The sequence below is a fragment of the Berghia stephanieae genome, chromosome 1 (genome assembly GCF_034508935.2).
Source record: "Berghia stephanieae isolate SIO BIC M18660-M18661 chromosome 1, UCSD_Bste_1.3, whole genome shotgun sequence".
Taxonomy (NCBI): domain Eukaryota; kingdom Metazoa; phylum Mollusca; class Gastropoda; order Nudibranchia; family Aeolidiidae; genus Berghia; species Berghia stephanieae.
In genome coordinates, this window is record NC_088360.1 from 34,780,220 (window position 1) to 34,807,944 (window position 27,725).

General features: G+C 35.7%; 1 protein-coding gene across 1 annotated transcript in view; it reads right to left on the minus strand.

Moving 5' to 3' along the window:
• LOC144972779 (uncharacterized) overlaps window positions 1-25,138 on the minus strand; it is a 78,198-nt gene extending 53,060 nt beyond the window's left edge. Inside the window, exon 1 of the mRNA XM_078914403.1 lies at window positions 25,008-25,138. The gene's annotated coding sequence lies outside the window, so the exon portion shown is untranslated. The remainder of the gene's footprint in view (window positions 1-25,007) is intronic.
• Between the last annotated feature and the right edge of the window lie 2,587 nt (window positions 25,139-27,725).

Consider the following 27,725-nt stretch of genomic DNA (forward strand, 5'->3'; position numbering starts at 1 on the left):
AAAAATATGATCTTTATATTTTTAAAATTCATTTATTATTATTTTTTGATGCAATTTAAGAAATATTATTTATTCCCCACCATAAAAAAGCAATGAACCCCAAGTTTGATATTTGTGTCTACAATCTCAATTTCTAGAACCTGGTTTATCCAGACATAATAAATATATAAATAAGTATGAACATATATGGCCCATTTTCTGGGATTTACTATGCTCAGTGCTCTTCACAATGTTTCATTATGGAAAGGGTATTAAGAATTATAAATCCCCGGGGACTTTATTTTATATATGTTGTGAAATAGTAGTAGAAGGATGATTAGAACATAGAATTCCCTCTAGGATTTTCTGTAAATTCTCGTGCATCAAATTTTACAACTGAAAAGTTGCAGTAGCATTTCTAAATGATTTCGACCTATAAAGGGTATGGATAAGATGAGAGTTATTCCCCTTTATACGGCATCCAAGACACTGCTGGAATTGAGGATCCATTAGTGAATATTGTCGGAGACAATGCCAAGATAATAATAATGGGAGAACGATGGATTTCTCTATAGAGTTTCTCCCTTTCATCAACACCATAGTCCCATTGCGTCGCTGCTGGTAACGTAGACAGGGAAATACTTGAAAATAATTGAAGTGTACATAAAAGTTAAGAGTAGTGGATGTACTTGTTATCACGTCGTATATTTTTCTTTTTTTTTAAGTTTGAAGTGATCTTACACATTATAAAATTTAATCACAAGAACACAATCTTCGAGTATGCATTTCTATGTATTCGTTGGGCTACAGATTGCGATAAAAAAAAAGAAATTTCCCGTTGATTTTAAATGCAAATAGCAATTAAATTTTAACGGATTGCAAATAGGTTCGGCACGGCGTGTACTTATTTGCAGTTCTGATAGCCCAAATTGTTATGGGCTCATTGTTGTAATGGAAATACTCTCAAACAAAACCAAAATATTGTCCATTACAACCATTTCAAATCAAATCCACAAGTGCTGGCTGGTATTAGACCAGATAATGTGGCCTTAAGATAGGCATAATTAGTTGATGAACAAAAATTTTGAAATACGTAGAACATGTCAAACGCAAATAACTCCCCCTTCTCCCGATATTTATTTAACAGCAGCGGTGTTGATCGATATGATAATGGACTTATTGAATGAACAGATTGGCCATTCAGTCTCTCAATAATGAACGAATTGAAAAATCCAGTGCAATTTGTAAAAGGCCAACAGTACAGTGCCCTTTTGCCCTTTCAAACTGAATATAAGGTTGTTAAACGCATTGAAGAAGGAATCCGGCTAACTCGAAAGAAAGTTAGTGGTGAGTTTAAAATTATAATTGAACGAATTAGATGCAACTTTTTTCTCTCGCAATATGAACTTAAATTTCATATCATTTTAAAAGGATAGTATTAAAGTTCGTTAACGCCCAGGGATGAATTTCAACAAAGACCAATTCTCACACATAACAGCTTTTGTATAAATCACTACATCGTCCGCTTTGTATCATTGCTACTGCGCAAGTTTAGTTATTTAAAAAGGGAAAAATAACAATCTTTAAGGTTTCTTGTGGGTTTGTTTCTTGCCATTTACAAATGAATAATCAAGTAGAAGTTGGAATGTTTGGTAAATACCTCATTCGAATAAATTTTACAAAATTTTGTCAATTCTGGAAATAAATGCGGTTTATAATTGACGATATCCTTCTAAATAACATTAAGGAATAATCAAGGGTCATACCAAAAACAGCGTTTAAAGAAATTTATGAAAAGATGGCTATAATTGCAATGTATAAGACAACAAGAATATGATTTAATGCCAAAACCATCCAGCACTTTAGGCCAAGGCATTGTAAGTGGTCACCATGGCAACGGCGTCATCATGAGATTTCAATATTTTGTTTCAGTTTTCATCCATAATCTGTTACATCAACATTTCAAAAAAAAAAAAGAAGAAAACCTCGAAAAATAATAATTAGTTTTGAAATAAATAGAGAATGGATAATGATTCTCGGTATATTCAGTATTATATTTACAATTTGTGCAACAAAATCCAATTCTCTTTCTATATTTAAATCTTTAAAATGACATGCTGCTTGATGATGATGATGATGATGATGATGATGATGATGATGATGATGATGATGATGATGATGATGATGATCGAATGGGAAATTCTTTAGCGTCAATAACACTATAGAATTGTTACGTGTTGAGCTGTTACCTTTGTCAAGTAAATTACCAAAATTTAGACCTCAGACCGTGCTGAGTTTTTGGGATTCATTTTGCCAACACAAATCTCCATACTCGTCTGCCACAAGCAGCTTCCTTGTTGCCTTCACACAAGCTTTAGGTCGTGGCATACCATCTTTCTCCAAGATGGCTTCCGGCGGTCCCTTCTTTCGGTCCGGCTTGCGTCCATTTAATTACACGCCTAGGTAGTCGATTTTTCTTTAATCCGGATGACGTGTCTAAACAATCTTACCATTCACTCCCTAAGTTTCACCGTCACACATCGCTCCTCTGTTCACCTCATTATCACTGCATATGTGACTTTGTCGGAATATGTAACTCCCAGAAATTGTCTGAGACTTTCAGTGGATATCATTTAGTTTTCTGATATCCGTTTAGTACTACCACCATGTTATACTTCCATACAAAAGTATTTATTTTACTGTGGCATGATACAGATTTAATTTAGTTTGGATACTTATGCTTCATGAGGTCATGATCTTGATGAGTGTGTTGGATGCTTTTCCTGATTTACATTTTAGTTCTGTTGTTGCTCTCCCATGACAACTGGTGTTACTTCCTAAATAAATGAAATTGTTGGTGGTATTTACCTCTTCATTATCTGTTTTCAGGTTTACATCATTTCCAAGTGTATTCATCATTTCACATTTTTAAAAATTGAATTGTTCTGCATTTTCCTTGGAGTTTGTTTGTGAGGCATGGAGTTGTTTGCCCGATGTTCCTAATAGCTCGATGTCATCGCCGAAATCTATGTCAAATAAATTCTATTCTCCTGTTTTAATTCCATAATCTCTATTTTCTTGTTGGGTCAATACAAAGTCAAAGTGAATAATGCCATAGATTAATATGAGATTCGATTGTACAAACTTTTTGTTTCCTTTGATGAAAATATCATTCAAATTACATCGTACTTAATTTTTCATCTGAATTAACGGATTGAAATTCATATTGATTTTGTTTGCTTGAATTAGATAGTCGTATTTTTAGCTTTATTATTTTCTTTTGCTGATGGTAAGTGATTGACGACTTCGGTTGTTCCTTCTGGGCTCCTTCTTTGGCCAGTTGATCGGCAATTTCATTTCCATATATACCTACATGACTTGGAATCCACTGCAGCACAATTTTTCCTGTTTTATCAGATAAGCCCTCAAGGGCCTCCACAGTGTGTGCGGCTTCAGAGTCCTGGTAATTTTCAATAGACCGGAGAGCATCATCAGAGTCTGTCAAGTAAACCACATTTTTCCCGTATATTCTGTGATCTCTGGATAGTTCTTTTGTTGCATTGAGGATGGCTTTTTCTTCAGTTTTAGTACTTGTGCACATTGAACCCACTGATACAGATATTTTTGTTTCTGTTTTATCTGTCCAGTGTATGAGTGCACCAGCACCTCCATTCATGAGGGGGCCGGAAACTGAGCCATCTGTATAAACTCTTATCCAGTTGGTCATTGGGTATTTTTTATCGATCATCTTTAGGGTTTGAGCATTATCATTATTGCTTCGAATGTTTTTCTTGTTGATGGTTATGGATTTTTGTTTCTTTTTCCACGGTGGTGGTTTGAGATTTGGGACATTGATAAAAATAGACAAAGAAAGGAATGACACACACCTAGAACACAACAAGCAGGATCCAATCCATGCCATTCAGCGAAGTAGCCAAGTCACTCTATTCCGCCTCCGAACAGGACACAATAGACTAAGAGGACATATGTTTACAAAGCTAGGTATTGGAACAACCCCTTATTGCCCATGTGGAACCGACCATGAAACCACTTTACATGTGCTTATGGATTGCCCATTATACAACGTGCAACGTTCGAACCACTGGTCACCCCTACAACACTCAACACAAAGCTCTATGGTGAGGCTGAGGACCTAAAGCGGACCACAGACTTCATAGCAGATATCGGACTGCAGCCATAGATGTCCATCAGAGGAACGAAGAAGAAGAAAGAAGAAGATAGTCGTATGTCATGTAGAAATCGGTCAGTCGTATCCAGAATCAAACGTTGAGAGTTCCGTTGACAATGGGAATGGGATTCTTTATGCCAAAGTGATAAAACAGGAAAATTATTTACAAATCCCAAAGGAGGGATGTCGAACAATCACCTACAGACCTTGAAAATAATTGAGAAAGATGGTTTGTGCAAATAGTTTAAATCAAGAGGATACTGAGCTATCAACGTCTCTCTCTCTCTCTCTCTCTCTCTCTCTCTCTCTCTCTCTCTATATATATATATATATATATATATATATATATATATATATATTTATATATATATATATATATCTCCGTGTGTGTGTGTATGTGTGTGTGTGTGTGTGTGTGTGTAAGAGACTGACTCTCTATACTTGTATTTGTGTGATAGTATATTTACATTTAGGTGCATTAAGAGAGTGAAATAGATGTGGACATAGAAAAGGATAGACCTACATTAATATGCATTTTGAATTCGCATTGAATTTTGATATAATTTAACTCAGAGGCATTACTCAATACATTTGGAACAAACAGATTAATACACAAAATAATTCGTTTGTTCGACTTTTGGTTAAAATGAATAAAGACACAATCCACTTTCTTTTTATGCAATACTTTTCGACATTTGCTGACACTGCCAAAAGTTCGCCTCTCAGGCAACGTCAACTATGTGAATTTTTTATAAAATGGGTCCTTCATTACCCGCTGGGGGTTGGACGCATTCTAATGCTCTTTGAGCATGGTGAATGGTTCAGTGAAAATACACTACATTATTGACGTGCATTTTGATTTATGTATGACCAAGATTACCGATGGTTTTAAGTCCACGAATTGACGGCCTGGTAGTTCCAATGATAGATGGATAGAGGCGTGTGGGTTCATTCACGTGGAAATCAGTGTCCATCTGTTATCGAAGTGATTGATAAATTACAGTATCGCCTCCTGCATATTCGTGTCTAAAAAGTCAGATAATAGGAATGATGGTGTGAGAAAATAAAAATTAAAACTTTTAACGCGACAATTACATAATAAGAAAAAAACAAACATGAAACAGTGCTTAATTACAGTAGTCAATCACTCGACTTTGGAGGTAAACATCGCGAGATCGAATGCCGGACGACATATTTGGAGATATTTTGGCGGGTCCCATTCAAACATTTTGGAAATGAAATCTGAAATTAGACTTGCGTTTAAAGTATCCAGATGTGTTAGTATGAAATGGCACTTAGGTAAATGCTTTGTAAAAATGCACAATGTGAAAAGTAAAAAGAAAGAAATAGAGAGAGAGAGAGAGAGAGAGAGAGAGAGAGAGAGAGAAGAGAGAGAGAGAGAGAGAGGGAGAAAGAGATAAGAGAGAGAGGGAGAGAGAAGAGAGAGAGAGAGAGGAGAGAGAGAGAGAGAGAGAGAGAGAGAGAGAGAGAGAGAGAGAGAGAGAGAGGAGGGTATAGATGGAATCCTGCAATAAAATGAATTGTGTTGAATTAGAGACAAAATTAAATTTTTTTGGGATTATAACAATAAAAGTTTTGAATGCGTGTGCCACAAACAGATAGAGAGGATCTTAAACTAAGTCCGATAGATTTTCGTGCTATATTAAACATTTTCAAGACGGGTTCAACGAACTTGCCGCTTTGTCAACCATTGACATAACAATAACAATGCTTGTATTATTGAATCAGTTAACTGCCGTACTTTGGAAAAAGACGTATTTTTATATTTGGCCAGAAAACTCGTCCTTCAAATATTCTATTTATATTGTCCTCATCTTGACAAAGACTCTTAAACCTGTGACCTTGGGAGTTCCCAGGTTTGAGAGTTTTTGTCAATTAAAGGGTAATTCAAATAGATCGATATTTGAAGGACGATTTTCTGGCAAAATTTTAAAATACGTGTTTTTCCAGAGTACGGTAGTTAACTGGCAGGGGCGGTTGGTCACATTGTATTTAAGGCGGCACAAATCCGAAATACAGAATCAAATTTTATTGGTCTAGTTAATTTAACTTAATTTGACCTACTTTGTGTGTGTGTGTGTGTGTGTATGTGTGTGTGTGTTTGGAGGGGGGTATTGCAATTGTTTGCATATGTGCGTGTATTTGTGTGTGCGTGTATGTGTGTGTGTGTGTGTGTGTTAGAATATTAACGAGACGTACTCACAAAAGAGCATCAATTATCTTGGACAAAACTTGTCCGTTAACTTTCACCTGTTCATTATAACGACTCACAGACGCAGCATGTCCTGTTTCCAACTGATTTCTTATATCTACAACGTTGAAAAGTTTATATTTAACAGCATCTGTGACATGGCTATTTGATTCAGAATGTTTCTTCAGTGCCTGAGAGATGTGCGCAATATCACTGAATCCTCCCGTTGTCCGTTATAGCATACATCACCAAAAATCAAGCAATAAAAACAATGAAGCGTTTTACGGCTTTCACTGGCAGTAAGCCATTCAACATTTTAAAAATAATCATTATTAAATCGGCGCTGTCTCCTCGGTGTGTTAGAAACTAAGTTAAAATTCACTGGTTTGTGTGGACCTAAATCTTTCACCACTATTTTCTCTTGAGGGGATAAGTGTCGGAATCGATTTTCAATTAAAAAATCAACATGATTCATGATTGGTTACAAATTACAGAAATAACTTTTTAAAATAAAATGATTCAAGATAAAAACAGGTATTTCATAAACAATGACAACAGCGATAATACATTTTCTCTGAATACTAACGGTATGACACCCAACTTTAGAATAATTGAATTTAAAAATCCACATTTAATTCCAAACGCAAAGCACTTGTTAACTTCACACACAATCAGCGACATCTTTATAATTATACTATTATTAGACAATGCACACAATACAAGTTGAGTAGGGATCGTTGGGAGTGTGCGGGGATGAAGGACTCCGTGGGGTCAGGGATTTTTATTTATAGTACCATGGGGCTCTTCTCGGTGCATACTTTGTTTACTGTTCTTTTTGATATCTAATATATATTTAAGCAAAACCAACAATGATAAAATATATATTTATTGCCATTCTCTTCATCCGTATATCTAAGTGAAGCAAAGCCTCTTCTTTCAGTGATAAAACTGATATGGTTTTAATTTATCCCAAGTAGGACCTCAGGGCGTGCATCGCTAGATTGGCCGTCTTGGCCTAATTATTTTAGCAGTGAAAGACAATAGTTAGTTGGGGAGGGAGGGTGGAGGGAGATTGGGGAGTGGTAACTAACTTTCTTCAAGGTACAACAGAGTATAGGATAAGGACAGGACGGCCAAACGAATACTGGCTCATATAAACAAAAAAAACTTCCCCACCACACCACACCCTCCGCTCATTGTCACCCCGCGCAGGCAACGGGGGAAAGATGAAACGTGCCGATTTGACGCTACCTTCGCGGAGCGACGCACGAGTCATCAAATATTAAATTCAAAACAAAAAGCAGTATGTGCTAAATTTTTAATTTTATCAAAATTTTAAAATTGAAGTTTTTTGTTTGGTTGACATGCTAATCTACGGAAAATATAGGGCGGCACAAAACAACTTCGCTCTATTGACCGACCGCCAGTGTTAACTGGTTAAAATAAACCTGTCGTGCTAACATGGATTCTTTCCCGTCTTCATCTTATAGAGGACATTGATTTTTTTTATATAGATTTATCAGAATTATCCATTGAATATTCAATACAGGCAATGATGGTGGTGAAGAATGCGAGGAAAGACAATTGGCATCGAATGGGTAAGATTACATTAATACTGAGCATCAGTATCAGAGCTTGTCGCTCTAACACCAGACCACAGATTATGGGGAGCAGATTCTTTGATCATGATCACTGGAGTTGGGCCCGTCCTGGCATTCTATAAAGAATGTGCTCCATCGTTTGCTCTGGGCTTCCACATGTACACAAGCTGGTCTCGGCTAGCCCCCACCATTTCATGCTTCCAGTTGTTCTCCCGAGTTTTGCCCGTGCTCTGTTGAATGTTACCTATTCATTCCTGGGGAGCTAAGTTCCGTAGAGGAGCTCTTCTCTCGAATCTTCAACGGCTTTATTTGCGTGATTGACCCACTCCCTCCATGTGGATAGTCTGTAATCCGAATATTTAAGCCCATTTTTCACCATTTCTTATTCATTAGCCCCCTATTTGTTCTTTGGGCTACACTGCTCACTTCCGCGGACACTATGAGTTTGTTTATTTGATAATGGATTGAGGCGGTCTGTCATGTACAGTGCCAGATATACCACAAAGAAATTACAAAAAAAAAAAAAAACTAAACCCAAATTAAGTTTCCTTGTTTGAGGATCGAACCTCGTCGTATTGTGTTTTCCTTTCTGATTAGGCTAGTGGCATTGCATCAAAATGTATCTTTTAAAAAGATTTTAATCAAACAGACCGACAATGTAAATAGAAATCACTTAAATAGCTCAAGTAACAATATAGGTAGAAATGATGAAAGATGTGATCGATTCTATCTTGGAATGATGAAGCGATGGCAAAAGGAAAAACAAAGAAATGCAAAGAACGAAGAAAAGCTGTAGTGGGTTTTGTCTAGAGTAATAAAATAGACTGAGCTTTGAACCCCCATCAAAGAGAATTCCTTTTTGTCTACTATCATTCCACATCTTTTCAGGTTTTCATCATGCACAGTGCCTGCTTTGGAAAAAAAACTGCAGTTCTTTCTCACCATTAAACATTATAAACAATAAATTGAGAATTTAGGGAGGAGGCACTGTTATAAGATTAAGGTCTGGAAAATGTGTCAATTTATTTTAAGATTTAGTTTAAGATCCTTTCTCTCTTGTATTTTGCTTTTTTGCTTTGTCACTGCTTCATAAAATGTTTTTGGGTGTTTTTATTTCTTGTATTTTGCTTTTTTGCTTTGTCTGACACTGCTTCATAAAATGTTTTTGGGTGTTTTTATTTCTTGTGTTTTGCTTTTTTGCTTTGTCTGACACTGCTTCATAAAATGTTTTTGGGTGTTTTTATTTCTTGTATTTTGATTTTTTGCTCTGTCTGGCATGTTTCATAAAATGTTTTTGTTTCTTGTATTTTTCTTTCTTGCGTTGTCTGACACTGTTTCATACACAGTATTTTTTCCCATATTTTTATTAAAAACATTTTTGCGTGCGTTTAAAAAATAAAAACCCCCAGAATATATTTAAGGTCTTTTATCACTTCATTTAGTTGATGAAGGGAAACCCGTAAAGTCATGTATTCATTGCTATTGTTTACTGACGAAATTTCACCGGGGAAGTCGCCTTTCATTTACATCTGTCTTTAATCTTCTATATAAAATAGAATGCCACCATATTTCTTATTCAACTCTTACACGTGCGGTTGTTTTTATGTAGATTACTTTTAAATTAATGTCATTTGAATGCACTCACCAAGTAAAAACAGCTATTAGGTTTCAGTTGTTTAAGAAGATCAAACAAACGAATAGTCATTTGTTTTGCCTCGAAGGAATATTGATCAATGTTGATAAAAGAGAGAGAGAGAGGTGTGCGCGTATTTGAGATTATACTGGAGAGATGAAGGCGAGTGGATGGAGTTAAAGAGGGAAAGAGAAAGAGAGGGAGAGAGCGGTCCTTCAGAGACATAAAGCACGGGGTACCGGAGTTTATCCGTTTTTATTACGTTAAAAGGACAATAGCAATTGCCCGCTACTCTTTTCATAAGACGCTAGTCTACCGCATTCTAGATCTTACAGACCGAACTATCCAATCATTGCCGGGTGGACCGGGACGTCAGGAAAATTTTTTAACTTCACCCAGATCGATACGGACAATTTCTTGTGAAGCCACTGCTCTACCAACTGAGCTCCTTGCCCTAAAGACGGGGGGGGGGGGTAATGAGGAAAAAACAGAAAGAAAGAGGGGAGCAGAGAAAAAGAGAGAAAGAAAGTAAGAAAGAGAAAGAGAGAGAGAGAGAGAGAGAGAGAGAGAGAGAGAGAGAGAGAGAGAGAGAGAGAGAGGGGATGTGAGAAAGAGGGTGATAACAGTTGTGGAAACAGACCGGAAAGATGCATTCGTCCTGTTGTGCACAACCTTGGGCAATTTTTGGAAAAAAAAGCCCCATCTTCATAAAATTAAATCCACACTACTATAATACACGTCCATCACATTGTCATCAACCATTCTTGTCAGGAACATTCGTGATTAACATTGTATTGCGTGGCAGACCCGTCCCTTGGGGGCAGTTGACGTCCCTGTCGTGATTGATTTCTGAATAACCGGCTCAGCGCCACGGATGTTTAACAATTTATTTGATTTTCAGATTCTAGTTATACTCGCACTTACTTTTCTGTAACTATTGTTTCTATTAATTTTCTCACCGTACTTTATCCCAATAACACAATATCTCTTTAGTTATAGATAGAAGATTAACAATTACTTCTTCATTCTCTTGTTGATATTTAGACCTATGACCAAACTGACATGAAAAATTGATATAGTTAAAAGACAAAGCTCTGAAAAAGTGTCTAAAAAAATGTCAGAAACAGCAAGGAAGGAAAATACAATTTTAAAAAAACCATGGCAAAAAATCAGTCTTCCTCGACTTGGGATCGAACATAATCAGACCTCCTGTAATTAGACCGGTAATTTAGGAGGTCTGAGGTCTGAGGTCTGATCCCCAGCCGAGGAAGACTACTTTTTCTGTATGTATGTTTTTTTTTTTTTTTTTGTATTTTTCTCTCTAGCTTTTCTTGGCACAGTTTCATACACACTCTTTCAGATCTTAGTCATACACCAGAGCCTGTTCCTTATTTATCAATTTGATGACACAACATTGTCAATAATCAGATGGATACATGTTTGGACTATCTGTAACTTGCCATGTCAATTTGATATTGTGTTGGAGTGAATTTGATAACGACAATTTGGTTTATAGTCAAAATTATCATAATAAAGAACTGAAGTTTTTAAAGTTTATGAAACAATACCGGTGGTTGGCGGATCAAATCTCTGAAGTCCAGATTTTCACGATCGTTGAAGTTTTGATCCGCCGATCGTGAAAATCGGGACTTCACAGGTATAATTCGCCGACCATCCATATGCACTCTTCTCAATAGAAAGCTTTAATATTGACTAAAATTAAACAAGTCAAGCTCAACTTATTATTATAAGCACTAACTTCTCCAACATAATATTGTCTTGAAACGGTCAGAATATCTTAATTTCTCCGTTATTATTGGAGTCTTGAATTGGTATTTTATGTACGTTATACCGCCATTGGCTCAGGTATACGAAAATAATAAATAACTGGCAGAAAATACGACTGGCAAATTACGTTGGTCTATAATATATTCAATTGACCCCTTGTCCGTAATTGATTATTGATAGAGTACATTAAGGTGATTGGGAAAAACTGGTATCACTTGGTGGGGTACATGGTTGATAGAATAAAATAAATCATCATCAAGTTTGAGTCCCCCTTTCAACATCTTTGATAAAGAAACTCTTATTTCCAATAATTCAACAGAGTTTGCGCTGCGGCTTGCGCATTGCCTAAATTGGTCTAATTTCAAAACAGCGCTAACGACAAATTTTAAAGGGAATTAATTTGGTCAACTTAGTTTTTTTTTAAATAAGTGTTTATACCGCCAATTGTCAAGAAAATAAAACCACCAATCATGTTTAGATCTGGATATTTTGTTGTTGTTGTTTTTTTGTTGTTTTTTGTTTGTTTGTTTGTTTTGTTTTCGTTGTTTCTTAGATAAAACAAAGAAGCAAACAAACAAAACACCCGAGAAAAAAAACAAAATAAAACAAAACCAAACAGATAAAAACGTCCTGTTATCTTCAACACCACCCACGATTTCTAGACTCCTGAAAATTATTTTTTTTTTTTAAACCGGCAAACGTTTATAACATTCTCGAGAAAAATAACGTGGGATTTTCAGCATTCCACTCAAACGGAAACGCCTAAGAATAATCATCAGCAACAATCGTTGAAAACCTCGGGATAATCTGCTGCTTTGGCTGTCCTGTAGCCAATAATTACCTTTATATTTTTGTGTTTTTGTCCTGGGTCAACGTAACCATCGCTTCCATCCAAGGGCAAGTCAGCAAAAGCAATTACATTATTTTATTTCAGACACCCTGTTAACACATTTGGCCGGGAAATAATATTAGCTTTCTTCATTTGACAGTACTGAAATACTGCCGTTTATTCTAAAAATATATGTTTATTTTTCGTGGTCGTAGAAATAGAAGAAGTGTAGTAGTAGTAGTAGTAGTAGTAGTAGTAGTAGTAGTAGTAGTAGTAGTAGTAGTAGTAGTAGTAGTAGTAGTAGTAGTAGTAGTAGTAGTAGTAGTAGTAGTAGTAGTAGTAGTAGTAGTAGTAGTAGTAGTAGTAGTAGTAGTAGTAGTAGTAGTAGTAGTAGTAGTAGTAGTAGTAGTAGTAGTAGTAGTAAGTAGTAGTTGTAGTATAGTAGTAGTTTGTAGTAGTAGTAGTAGTAGTAGTAGTAGTAGTAGTAGTAGTAGTAGTAGTAGTAGTAGTAGTATGTAGTAGTAGTAGTAGTAGTAGTAGTAGTAGTAGTAGTAGTAATAATAGTAGTAGTAGTAGTAGTAGTAGTAGTAGTAGTAGTAGTAGTAGTAGTAGTAGTAGTAGTAGTAGTAGTAATCCTAGACGAAGAGCAAATAATACCAAAAAATGAAGGTGGTTGTTGTCATTTATTAGCCTTCTACATTTGACAGCACTGACATACTTCCGTTCAATGTCAAAATGCACTTTTATTTTAGTTTAAGATTATTTGACAAGTTGGGAATCACCTTAATATATCTATCTATAAAGTGGAGGTTTCCTGACAAAACAGTAAAAAAGTGTTTTGTCATTGTAAAGTGTAATAAAGGGTTACAGCCTATCTGTCTTACTTTGGAAAAACTCATATTTAAAAATTTGGCCAGAAAATTCGTCCTTCAAATATCGATCGATTTAAATGAACCTCATCTTGGCAAAAGTTCTCAAACCTGGGACTTCGCGAAGTCCCAGGTTTGAGAGGTTTTGCCAAGATGAGGGTTATCTAAATCGATCGATATTTGAAGGACGAGTTTTCTGGCCAAATGTTTAATTATGGATTTTTCAGGAGTACGGCAGCTATCTCGTTGAGTGCAAATTCGTCGTTGCCCTCAAGTTAGTACATCCAATTTTTCAATTTTGCACTGGACAACAAAATGAATGTTGGTGATGGGACTCCGTCAGTGAGATTATTTTTCCATGAAAAACAATAACAATATCGTGTGGATGGTGAAGGGGGAGGGCAAAATGAGGAGGAGGAGGAGGAGAGAGTAGGGGAGATAAAAAGGAAGTCGAAAATGAAGAAGGGAACTTCGCCATCATCGGCATCGTCGTCGTCGTCGTCGTCGTAGTAGTAGTATTAGTAGTAGTAGTAGAAGTAGTAGTAGTAGTAGTAGTAGTAGTAGTAGTAGTAGTAGTAGTAGTAGTAGTAGTAGTAGTAGTAGTAGTAGTAGTAATAGTGGTAGTAACAGTAGATGAAGAGGAACTAATAGCAAAAATAATGGTCGTTGTTGTCATTTAGGGTGGAGGGATGAAGAGGAGGGGAGAAGTTAAAAAGAAGGCGGAGGAGGATGACGAACAGTAGGATATTGAAGAGAAGAGAGGAGAGGATGAGGAATAGGAGGGAAAGGAAGAGAGAGAGAGAGAGAGAGAGAGAGAGAGAGAGAGAGAGAGAGAGAGAGAGAGAGAGAGAGAGAGAGAGAGAGAGAGAGAGTATGAAAAAGAGTGATCAAAGACCAATTTTCACAATGCCGTGCAGTTATTTTTTTTAACGTTAATATGTCGAGTAGAGTGGGGGGGGGGGGGGGGGGGTGTTGACGCTGCCATTTTTATATTCAAGTATTTATATAAATTGTTAAATTAACTAATATACAAGTGCAACAGTATGATTAGTCATGTCATTGTCCAAACATCCAGTTAGAATGTGGTCATGTTTTCTTTCACTTTTTGAAATGTTTAGATTTACACTATTATCTTCAAGCATATTCGTTTTATTTTTCTTCCATGGGCAATACTTATTAATTACCAATTTGCTCACTTTTGACACGTGTGATTACTGTTAGCATCAGACATTTGTTTGGTAAAATATCTATATTCCGATGACGCGCGGATGGGCGTATTTTAATTCAATTTAAACTTTTTCTTTTAATATTTTATTGTTACTTGAGTCAATCAAAAGCTTTTTTAGGGATCCCCAGAGAGATCCAAGTAACTAATCAGTCACTCCCTCTCGGCCAGCCATCAGGGATTTTTTTGGTCGAATCTAAATTCAGTTCGTTATAAAAGGGTCTCTCTGTTGGTTACGTTTGTAAGCTTTTGTTGTTGTTTTTTATTTGTTATTTTTGTTTTGTTTTGTTTTGTTTTGTTTTGTTTTGTTTTTTTGCTTCGTTTGTTTGGTTGCTTTATTGTAAGTTTAAAAACGGTTTCATGTTGGTCCGACAGCAGACGGATTAAAAAAGGCACCGTCGTTTTAAATAAGGACATGTAACCTACATCTCGTGTGTTGGAGGGGACTTAAAGCGAAATTGCTTTTCTAGCATCAGACATCTTAATGCTAATCATCTCCATTTTGGAATTTCATCCTTGAACCCTCTCCTTACCACCTACATCAAAATCGTCACATTTGTTACGACACGATATAGGTACATTTTTATCTTATTCAGAGTATTTTGTAGTTACATAATAATGATCTTTGTTTAATTAATAAGAACATAAAGTTGTTTTGTAGAAAGATTTTTGAATTAAAATAAATCCATTTTTTTGCTGGGTAAGCCTTCAATTTGGGGAAAATATTGATAATGATCGGTAAGGAGAGAGTTAAATGAAACAAGTAATACTAACTGCTAAAAGATCACCAGTCGATGACTATTTACTTTTTCTCTTTTCAGCCACAAAACAATAACTGGGTTATCTTTCGCACTTTGAAGTATATTACTGCTTCAAATGATTTAAAAGTGTCAGCTCTAGTCCGTCCTGACAACACTTCTATTGATAGAGAGAGAGAGAGAGAGAGAGAGAGAGAGAGGGAGAGAGAGAGAGAGAGAGAGAGAGAGAGAGAGAGAGAGAGAGAGTCTTTTTTAAAACACCAAAGGTTTTCAAAAACGTAACAATGATAATCATGTATTGAGAAAGAACTCCAATCTTGTTGTTATACGTTAGTTCAATAAATTTTACTCAGAGTTACTAGTTTCACGGTTGACATATTAACGAATCTTTCAAGAAGTCAGACCGTTTTGCTACAATGTACATCCTATAGATTATGTATCTAGTATTTATATGGAGCCCTTTTGTTACATCGTTTGATAGGCGTCCGGGGTGCTTTTTCCCCTTTTACGTTTCTGCATTATCAGTAAAAATTCCTATCTTGAGAAATTTGGGATATACTGCATTTGATTAGTTTGCTAAAACAACGCAATAAAATATACTTGATCAAGGTGGTAGATACTTTATTTTGCTCATTTAATGGGAGGTTTAAAAAAAAAGGAATTTTAACCGATCAGTTTCTATCTTTTTACTTTTCCTTCCATTCAACTAAGGAAACACTTTGTCGTATAGAACGCGTGACATATTGAACTTTCAACCTGTTGCCGGCAATATTAATATTGATATTAATATAATCTTACACAATAGCATAATGTAAACAAGAGATAGCGCTGGTAATTGCCACGCGATTCAGGCTTGTTTCTTTTTGTGAAAACAGTTAAATCTACAGTTATAACTAGATAAATGATAGGCGAAATAATGATCTGAAAGTAATTCAATACCGCCACAAAAGGGTTAAATAGAAACAAAAGGGGTCAATATAGAGATTAAATCCTTTAGAGCGACTAGTGAATAGTTTAGGGGTTCCTTTCGCTAATGACGATTGGCCTAGAGTGGAACAACCGAGACATTCAGAGTTTTTCCCAGAGTAACGTTGGCTACTCTATAAAGAATAGAATGATACGAACAATATCAAGTTGGAGCGAGATTGCACTGTAACCCGAGAAACCTGCGATCGAGGCAAACTTTCAGCATTTCATTTGCTTCCTGTTTTTTGTTTGTTTGTTTGTTTGTTTGTTATTTGGCACGATCGTTATCCCCTAATTGATATGAGTGTTTCTAGTTGAAAGCCCTAAGTTTGTTTAATGTATTGCTCCGTCTCGATGGTATCACACGGAAGTAGTCACTCCGAGTCATTAGGCCCATGGGGCCGGAGTTCATCCCGGTTTCTATAGATTGAAACGGACAGTAGCAATTATTTACTACCCTTTTGATAAGACGCTAGTATATCGCAAAGCACTTTCCGCTACATCAAAGGATCCAACTACCCAATCACTGCTGGGTGGACATGAGGTTCAGAAAAAAAATATCGACTGCACCCGGGATCGATCTGGTCCCTTTTTGTGTGAAGCGAGTGATCCACCGAGCTATTGGGACCACCATTGGGACGGGAGGGTGTGGTGCGAAACTTCGTTTGAAATATGGCCTCCTTCAAGTATTAATTAGTTAAAACGATAAACCAAATACTAAGCTTACAAAAACGCATAATAAACGATATTTCGGACCTCAGCCCCTCTTCAGACCAGGATAAAAACAATATAAGATGTCACTGCCACTGGAGATAAAACCTCTGGTCTCGATTTTCACGATCAGCAGATCAAAACTCTGAAGTCTACATACGAGCTTTCGGCACCATGTTTTATTTAATTGTAGGTGAATCATACCTCTGACAGTGCAAAAAAGCAAAAAATGTGGACTTCAGAGTTTTGATCCCCCGGTCGTGAAAATCGGGACTTCAGAGGTTTGATCTGCCGACCATAGATGCAACAATTACTGAGCTTGTATGGCAATTTTAGTTTAAGTAATCAATTCTTCTTTCCACATAAGCTTTATGTCGACGATAGGAGTAATATCTCAAAGTTAATATCCTCTCTTTCTTGTCGTTTATCCTTGTAATTAGTTAGTTTTGTTGCTGTTGATGTTGTTGCTGTTGTTGTTGTGGTTGTTGTTGTTGTTGTTGTTGCTGTTGTTGTTGTTGTTGGTGGTATTTGTGGTGGTGGTGGTGTTGTTTTATTGTTTTGTTTTGCTCGCTTTTTTATAGATAAATGGCTTACTCGGTATAAAGGCCGTATCTCTTATGATACTGGTGTATTTTAGAGCTAAACGTGGCGTTGAAAAGAAAATGGAATTGCTGCGTCCCTACTGGTCATACCAAGACAATTTCTTCCGTCTTTCTGGGTCTAGCGTTGGGTGTTACAGTTTTAACTGTTTCATTGTAACTGTTTGCTGAAGAAGAATTTAGGACACGAAATTTTTCGTGTTTAGTATTTTGTTCTTTTTTGAAGCTGTTATATTCATTTTGTACATTAACTTTTACAGTTTACAGCCTTTAGCAGTTTAGTATTCCCTTTCAATTATTTTATGGTGTAATTGGGACTCCGTGATTGGCCAGGTGTGACTTCATCCGTTTTATGTTAGATGACAAGACAATTGGTGCAAAGCTTTTGTACCCAGATTAAGTTCCTGAAATTGACACTTCTCTCAAATTACCCCAATCGGCTCAAAATGTGTCTAGGTCTAATATTTTGAAAGAGAGAATATAGTGGATACAGAAAAAAAAATCGATTTTTTGTTTTAGCGCCAAGTTTGATGTGAGACCCTGGTGTAGTTCAGCTATGTGGTCTTGAGGTATGACACTCGCTTTCGGATCGGAAGGTCCTGGGTTCGAGCCTTGCTCGGCGCATAGTTGAGTCCTTGGAAAAGGCTCTTTACTCATATTCTCTCACCGTACTCGGGTGTAAATTGAGTACCTGGCCGTAAACAGCGTTGTTTATGTCGGGGGGAAATGGTAATGTCTCCTATCAGGCGTCATGTCTCCTTCTACATGTTAAGTAATGCTGTTGGTCAGGGACCCCTTGTAAAGCGCTTTGAGCAGGTTTAGTGGATATAGCGCTATATAAACGCTCAATTTAATTTTAGTGGCAAGTCCCTGGCCTTTGGATCCGAATGTCGCGGGTTTGAATGTCTGTAAACACATTTGAGTTTCAATGGCTCTGTACCACATGTCTCGTTTACACAGATAAACTTTAAAATATGATGCTCAGACTTTAAGCGGATTCGATCTCTGGTCGACTACATATTTGAGAAGCGTTCTTCTCACTGGGTCACACAATGTAAATAATATTATGACAGCTAGCTGGTAAAGACAAACATTCACAGTCGACCTTTGGTGTATGAGGTTGGAATTGGATTAGCCCCATAAAAAGTGGCCTTAGGCTGAGGATATATTTTCACATTAAGTTTAGCGATGAAGCGCGGAAAAACAAAATACAACAATAATAATGATATGATATAGACATATATTTGTAATTATCCGTGTTCTATAATTCTGTCTCTTCGTCGAGGTATTTGTTTATCCGGGAATATGTCTGTAGGGGATTTCGCTAGGACATCAAAAACATGACATAATACATACATACATACATATATATATATATATATATATATATATATATATATATATATATATATGGTTGTGTTTACACACGGGGTGTTAAAAGCACAATATACTCACTTATACATCTATTTATTGTTTGTTGGGATTTTTCTGACTTTTAAAATTTGTTTTGTGTGTGTTTGTTTGTTTGTTGGGGGGGGGGGGGGTTCGATTTTGTTGATATCCATCACGGGATAATAGCTAACCCAACAGTAAGTGGATGACTATTCTATTCAAATATGATGAGTTTAAGCAGTGAAGAAAGGAACTGGTCACGTTACAACATAATCGTTGTCCGAAGACATTTAACCGCTAAAATGGCAATTTCCGACGTATGACAAAGAACTCACTTTTTATAACAAATATACACGGTGTCCATAAAGTGTTCCCCTTATTACAAAGAGGTATTATTTTATAACCGTTATAGATATTTTCATATGTTTTTTGTCATCTTCTAAGGAAAAGCCGTACATTTATGCCCATTATCATAGACCTTCATTACATCACTAAATTTATCAAAATCAACCTGAACTTATTGATAGACACCATTTTTCTCTAGACTTCTTTTTCAGAATGGAAAAAGTTGACACAAATCTTTTTGAGTAATGTGATTGCATGAAACAAAATCGTCAAAGATGGCTCAGCAATATTTCATAGCCCAGTTTGCAGACCATTACGGGGAAATGACATTTTTAAAAATAGAATATTATAAACCTGCTGAGATACATAGTGAGAGATTGATCACACTCCCGTCGACCAAGCGATTTTTATCGCACTATTGCTATTCCGAAAAAGAAGGAGAGAAAAATAAAGTCTTATAAGTTCATGTTGATATTGGTAAATGTGTTGATATATTGTGGATGTACGGCTAATGGACAGATATTTATGGCTTGCCGTAGGAGATGGTGAAAATCAGATGCAAATATCTATAAGGGTTTCATAATAATACCTTTAAAATCAAGGAAAGACTTGACGGACACTGTACAACGCGTCCGTCAATTTAAAAACCATGTAAACGGCAATATCAACGAGAAAGAAAAAGAGAGAGGAAAAACTTGCCTTACATTCTAACTCACATTGGTGTTTCCTGTGTCCTTGTATTCTTAGTTTTCAATGGTAAAACCTATTCATGAATATAACAGAGAAAAGATAAACTAAGTAGATAGATCACGGAAAGGATGCCGGCAGGAGGCATGGTCTATTCCACTCCCATTTTGGTTTTCTTTAAATACAATCAATTTATTCAAACTACAACGATGTCTATTCTTCTTTTTGTGTGATGTTTTTAAATAACAATAGATAAATGGATGGAAGCTTCAATTTATGTAACAAAGACAGATGATGTTGACGTTTCGGGTTTCACTGGCGGTCGGTCAATAGAGCGAAGTTGTTTTGTGCCGCCCTATATTTTCCGTAGATTAGCATGTCAACCAAACAAAAAACTTCAATTTTAAAATTTTGATAAAATTAAAAATTTAGCACATACTGCTTTTTGTTTTGAATTTAATATTTGATGACTCGTGCGTCGCTCCGCGAAGGTAGCGTCAAATCGGCACGTTTCATCTTTCCCCCGTTGCCTGCGCGGGGTGACAATGAGCGGAGGGTGTGGTGTGGTGGGGAAGTTTTTTTTGTTTATATGAGCCAGTATTCGTTTGGCCGTCCTGTCCTTATCCTATACTCTGTTGTACCTTGAAGAAAGTTAGTTACCACTCCCCAATCTCCCTCCACCCTCCCTCCCCAACTAACTATTGTCTTTCACTGCTAAAATAATTAGGCCAAGACGGCCAATCTAGCGATGCACGCCCTGAGGTCCTACTTGGGATAAATTAAAACCATATCAGTTTTATCACTGAAAGAAGAGGCTTTGCTTCACTTAGATATACGGATGAAGAGAATGGCAATAAATATATATTTTATCATTGTTGGTTTTGCTTAAATATATATTAGATATCAAAAAGAACAGTAAACAAAGTATGCACCGAGAAGAGCCCCATGGTACTATAAATAAAAATCCCTGACCCCACGGAGTCCTTCATCCCCGCACACTCCCAACGATCCCTACTCAACTTGTATTGTGTGCATTGTCTAATAATAGTATAATTATAAAGATGTCGCTGATTGTGTGTGAAGTTAACAAGTGCTTTGCGTTTGGAATTAAATGTGGATTTTTAAATTCAATTATTCTAAAGTTGGGTGTCATACCGTTAGTATTCAGAGAAAATGTATTATCGCTGTTGTCATTGTTTATGAAATACCTGTTTTTATCTTGAATCATTTTATTTTAAAAAGTTATTTCTGTAATTTGTAACCAATCATGAATCATGTTGATTTTTTAATTGAAAATCGATTCCGACACTTATCCCCTCAAGAGAAAATAGTGGTGAAAGATTTAGGTCCACACAAACCAGTGAATTTTAACTTAGTTTCTAACACACCGAGGAGACAGCGCCGATTTAATAATGATTATTTTTAAAATGTTGAATGGCTTACTGCCAGTGAAAGCCGTAAAACGCTTCATTGTTTTTATTGCTTGATTTTTGGTGATGTATGCTATAACGGACAACGGGAGGATTCAGTGATATTGCGCACATCTCTCAGGCACTGAAGAAACATTCTGAATCAAATAGCCATGTCACAGATGCTGTTAAATATAAACTTTTCAACGTTGTAGATATAAGAAATCAGTTGGAAACAGGACATGCTGCGTCTGTGAGTCGTTATAATGAACAGGTGAAAGTTAACGGACAAGTTTTGTCCAAGATAATTGATGCTCTTTTGTGAGTACGTCTCGTTAATATTCTAAACACACACACACACACACATACACGCACACACAAATACACGCACATATGCAAACAATTGCAATACCCCCCTCCAAACACACACACACATACACACACACACACACACACAAAGTAGGTCAAATTAAGTTAAATTAACTAGACCAATAAAATTTGATTCTGTATTTCGGATTTGTGCCGCCTTAAATACAATGTGACCAACCGCCCCTGTCGGGTTTCTCCTTTGACAACAAAACACAATGAATGGAACACTAAAGACGTATTTATCGTTGCCGAAGGGGAAACGTCCACATTATTATTTGTCTTTGTTGATTGAATTAAAGCTTCCATTCCATTTGACTCTGGTTATTAATTTCTTCGAGCTTCTAGCAGCGACGTTTTCATTGTACTGTTTTTAATGTAACAACTCAACCATTCCACAAAAAAATGTACGGGCGTTATGCCACGGATAAAAATATGAATAGATGGGATTGGGAAAATGCGAGACAAAGAGGAAGAAGACTATGAGAAAGAACCATCCAAAATATTAATACTGTTTACCGATCTTGTATCTTTCTTTCTCAGGCACTTTTCCATTCACACCAATTCCTGTTCCCAAACTTCTTCCTCCGTTATGCCTCATCTCGACTACAGCATTGTTAATCGTTAAAAGGGATTTACAATAAACAATAATTGTGCTTACAAATAGACTATCCTCGATCATCTCCTCTTATAATAAATCTATAACCCTATCCCAGTAAAATGATAGTCCTCCAGAGCCATGAGTCCAACTGGAGGAACATTCATATCAGTTTATATCTAACACACGAAAGAATAAGCAACAAAATTGCTGGCTACGATCTGATAACAATATACAATTCCCTGTATCTGACAGTTGGCCAATCATTTTCTGTCGTATACTAGTAAAACGGTTTATTTCGTTTCGGTTAAAATACTTTTAGTTTTTACATCGATGATTTAAAATGACCCACAACTTCTTGAACATAATTAAACCCGAAACTTGAGGTCGTGGATTTCTATATTTTTTTGGCGAATTGGGAGTAATTTTAATCGAGCGATAGAGCATCTGGCACAAAAAATGCGCATCGTGAAAATATACAATAATTTTCAAAATTTTAGGCCATTTAGATCCATAATAGACAGTGTAAGAGTTTTTTTAAACAAATAAAAACTTTTTATGGCCAAATTTGCGCCGCAAGTTTGAGATTTGAATCTTTATTACAACTGATATCCAACATTTTAAAAACATTGTTGTAAATTTGAAGATACATTCACTTCCACGTTACGAATTCCAAGTTTCACACACAACTAGTTGTGTTTAGATGTCTAGATAGCTGTGAATATTTTCACTAATCTGCCACCCAACCAGTTAGGCTTTTGAAATTTGGCAAAATGCTTCGACCGATGTATCCCTGTTTGCAGGTCTGATAACCCAAATTACTATAGATTCATTGTTGTAATGGAAATACTCTCAAACTAAGTCAAAATATTGTCCTTTACAACAATGTTAAACAGGTCCATGATTGCATGGTATCAGACCTGCCAATATGTGCACATAAGGCTTTGACCATAGTTGATTTCAGTTTTATATCAATGTGGTTAATTTCTATTTTAGATTGTACAGCGTTTTACATGATGCAGCTTTTTCTTGTGCACGGTGTATACAGCATAAGCTTTTATGTAGCTTTGTATCTACTTTATGTGCACAAAGCTTTTTACTAGGGTCTCAAGCCAACAGCAACAAAAGGCATAAAGCAAGAGACATGATGTTTGTACTTTCTTTTATTTTCAACAGATTACATTGTTATCGACCAGGTACTTATTTTACACCTCTTCCACCAGAGTGCGATGAGAGAATGTGAGTAAAGGCTCTTTTCCAAGGACTCAACTTTGCGCCGCTGATACTGGGACTCGACTCAGACCTTCAGGTCGAAATTCAGTGTCATACCATAATACCACAAATCCGGATTGAATAAAAAAAAATTAATACGCCAAAATGTGAAAAAGCGTTCTGTGTTAAATAGTTTTTTTTTACAGAAAGAAAAGGAAATAGAATTATATAGCAAATCACGGAAATAGTGGCCTTTGCGGAAGAATTAGACTATAGAAGGCAATACTTTAATATAATGAAGTGATAATAGTATAGGCATTTAAAGGCCTTATCCAATTTTGACCCATTAAAATACATATCATATCATAGTGATTATTGATTGTTTTCTCGAGCCGTGTAAAGGCATTGTTTGGATTTCAAAATGGTTTCTGGAAATTATATTCATAATATGTGCAAAAATAAAATTTATAAAAGCTTTAAATAAGGAACAAAATACTAAACATCAAGTGTTTCGAGCTCAGAACCTTCTTCAGTCGATAACAAAAACAGTACAATCGTTAATATATGTCTTTAAATCCGGACAGATGGCATTAATATGTCTAAAAGTGATAAAACCCACATTAAACCATCTATTTCGATCATTATAGTGAGATTGTTTTAATTTGATTACTGCATAACAATAGCAACTTGTCACAAAATTGTGACAGTGATCATCTCCTCTTATAATAAATATATAAAACTATCCCAGTAAAATGATCAAGAAAAGACAAAACTACCTCTGGAAATATGTATCAGATGTGATTTTGAATTACAAGTAATAAGTTCAAAAGGAGCCAATAGAGTATATCGCATCTTATGGTTCTGTTTTGTATTTTAGTCATTTTGTCAAGCTTCCGCATTACCTTATCAATTTCATATTTCAATTAATATTACATTGGTAATATATCAGAGGATGCTAAAAAAAACCAGTGCTTTAATAAGCAAGAGAGAGAATCCCCATAGATAAGTTGGTAGAGCACTTGCTTCACACGCAAAAGGACCAGCTCGATCCCTGTTGCAGTGGATTGGGTAGCCGGGTCTGTTAATCTGGCGGAACTTACTTTGTGATAGAAGATAGCGGCCTATTCAAAGGATAGAAAGCAAATGTTATTGTCCGTTGCACGCTTTCGAAATCGTGTCAACTCCAGCTCTATGGACCTAATGTCCCCGAAGGACTAGTTATTTAAGGCCCATATTACAAAACTATCACACAACTGACGTTTTCAGATGAGTTTTCATTTTTCATTCAGACTTTAAAAAATAATATCATTAATTGTGATAGTTGATTCCAATGTCCTTTCCAAGTCGATATAAACTTTAACTGTTCACTTCTATTACATTTTTAAAAGAAAAGGAGAGGCCATCCATGCCAACATCATTGAGCAATAAAGAAGGTATTCTTTTCCGATTCCTCATAAAAGAATGAAACGATGAAATGAATATCAAACGACTCAAACCTGCGTCATCCCTGATAAGACAGTGTTATTATTTTTTTTGAATTACGTTTTCTTCATTTTAACCATTTTAACCATTTAATTATAGCAATTATAAAAGTTATGAACTGAAAAAAATCAACGTTTAAAAAACAACGATAAATTACCTGTTAATCCAAAATAGAGTAATGATCCTTTAAATAAAATTTGCTTTAAAAGTCAAAGTTGATGTTTATTTAAAGAGAAAAAGAAATTTCCACCAGGCCAAATCTTGCACCGTTTGTCTTGTCGAGTGGAAGTAGTGCCATTAAGAATAGAGAAACTGGTCATCAAGTGTCTGCCACAGACTTGTCCACGCGGCGTCAACATCCGCCCTCACGGCATCTCGCGTGGTATTTGTGGAGTCGAGGTGGCGAAAATGGGTTTGCTGGCTTCAATGAATAGTAAAAACAACGCCTACTAATTGCTATTGTTTTTTTATCAATTCAAGGTTAGTTTATGTCTCTCACCTATGCATAGTTCAAACAACACATAATCTCAACGTTGTCATACAATCAATGTAGAAAGAACAAATACGTATCTATATTATTATTATTATCTGTTGACCTTTACCTATCCCCTATGAAATGGAATTCCGTAACTAAAGAACTGTACACGGCTTTACCCCGGAAATCATTACGTGCTCTTTAACACGTTTGTTTTCCCATTAAAAAAAATAATTGTAATTTAGGATTCTAACTGGTGATAGATCTATATCCTTCTACGCCTTAGATGTGATACATTGTTATTCAAGAAAACGAACCTTGTAGTCTACATGAGATAAATTAATGCTTCCATAAATTGCAGAGAAGTAGGATTTTTTATAATCTTGCATATGTAGTTTGTTTCATCAAATATCACGATGATTTGCTGGTCTTTGCTTTTTATATTTTCTTCCTAATACGCATTATATATATATATATATATATATATATATATATATATATATATTATATCATATTATATTATATATGCAAACATATATTATAGATATATATTATTTACATGAATAATATATGTGTATTTATATATATATATATATATATATATATATATATATATATATATTATATCATATTATATTATATATGCAAACATATATTATAGATATATATTATTTACATGAATAATATGTGTTATATATATATATTATATATATATATATATATATATATATAAACTTTAGCATTTATATAGAGCAATCATACCCACTTTTAGTTTGCTCAAGACGTTGTATAAGGGGGCATCATAAGAAGAGTTATGACATCTATATGGTGCTCTTTAATAAATATGTCGACAGATACAGCGCTGTTATCGATCAGATATTCATTTTATACCTAAGTGCAGTGAGAGAATGTAAATGAAGAGTCTTTTCCAAGGTTTCAATTTTGTGTCAACTATGGACAGAGACCCGCAAGGTAAGTGCCTTACCACAAGACCGCACAATTGCAATATATCAAATCAACATTGGATATCAAGAAAGATCATCCATGTTATCAAAGTGAATTTGGAGTATAACACTCTTACACAAAGAAATTAAATAGAAGTAACTAAAGTGGGTTCGAAACCGGGTCACCTAGTTTACAATGCAGTTCTTTATCCACTCGACCACCCCGCCTTCATAGAAGATAAAAAATGGAAAATCTCAAAAATAGTCGCCTAGCGTGCTAACCCATTATACCAGCGAAATACCCGATCCCTTGATACATTTCTAGACGCACAATTCTGAAGTGAGTGGTTTGTGCCATTTTAGTAGTTAACAACAAAGAAAAGCAGAAAACAAGTTCCTATAGCTGACAGGATCAACTTAGTTTTTCCTTTTTTTTTAAAATGGGGGTGGGGAGAGGTAACCATGACAGTGGGAAAAAATAACACATACTGTTTTAGCACGAATTGACCAATGTGTAGTAAGGGATCTTTGAAATTGGCATAAAATGTTTCATAATGATGATGGCCTCGAAATCATCTCATTATTTTGTTGAGATATCAAGAAATTGGAAGGAGTTGCATTCGCTTCTGGCCCTCGATCAAAGTAATGAACCACTATAGTTAAACAAAACAATCCAAACAAATTCTAATCGTCAGATATGTGAATTCTATTCACTTATTAGAAAACAATGAGCTCAAGAGTGATTTTGTTTATCGGTTAGTTCAAGATTGTATTTATGTCTTTATTGTTTTTTGTTGTTGGCTGAAGAAGGGGTTTGTTCCCGAAATGTTCCGTGTTGGGTATTTTGTTCATTTTGAAGCTGTTTTATTAATTTTTGTTTATTACTTTTTTTACCCCCCCCCCACCCCCCCCCCCCCCCCCCCCCAAAAAAAAAAAGCAGCAATGGGTATGGGGTTTTCTAAAATCCTATTATAAACTTATAACTCTTGAAACAAGAGAAAAGCAAACAATTCGCTGCCTATAATATACTATTGAATGAGCCATTTTTGTTAGATAAAGCTCTCAAGTAAGCTGTAATCATTATCTGGTGTGAAAGGCACATTTTCTGCCAAACCTGATATATCGAAAATATAAGTAAACGCAAGGAATGGAACGTTCCCTTTTTTTCGTCTTTGATCTATGCCGTGGATACATCTTTTACTACATATATTGGGTACTAAATTCGAGCAATCTTCCTTTCCCGAGGAAATTGACTTTGATCTTGTTTGTTGCATAAAAAAGGACAAAAAGTTCACATGAATTTACACGATGGCTAAGCAAATGTTGATTTGAATTGGTGAGTCTTTAAATACTTTCTAAAAGTATCCATGGTTAATGTGAATTAATGGTAAACTGTACCACAAGCTGAGCCCACATTTCGCTCTACAGAAATAATGATGGTCATTCGGATTGATTG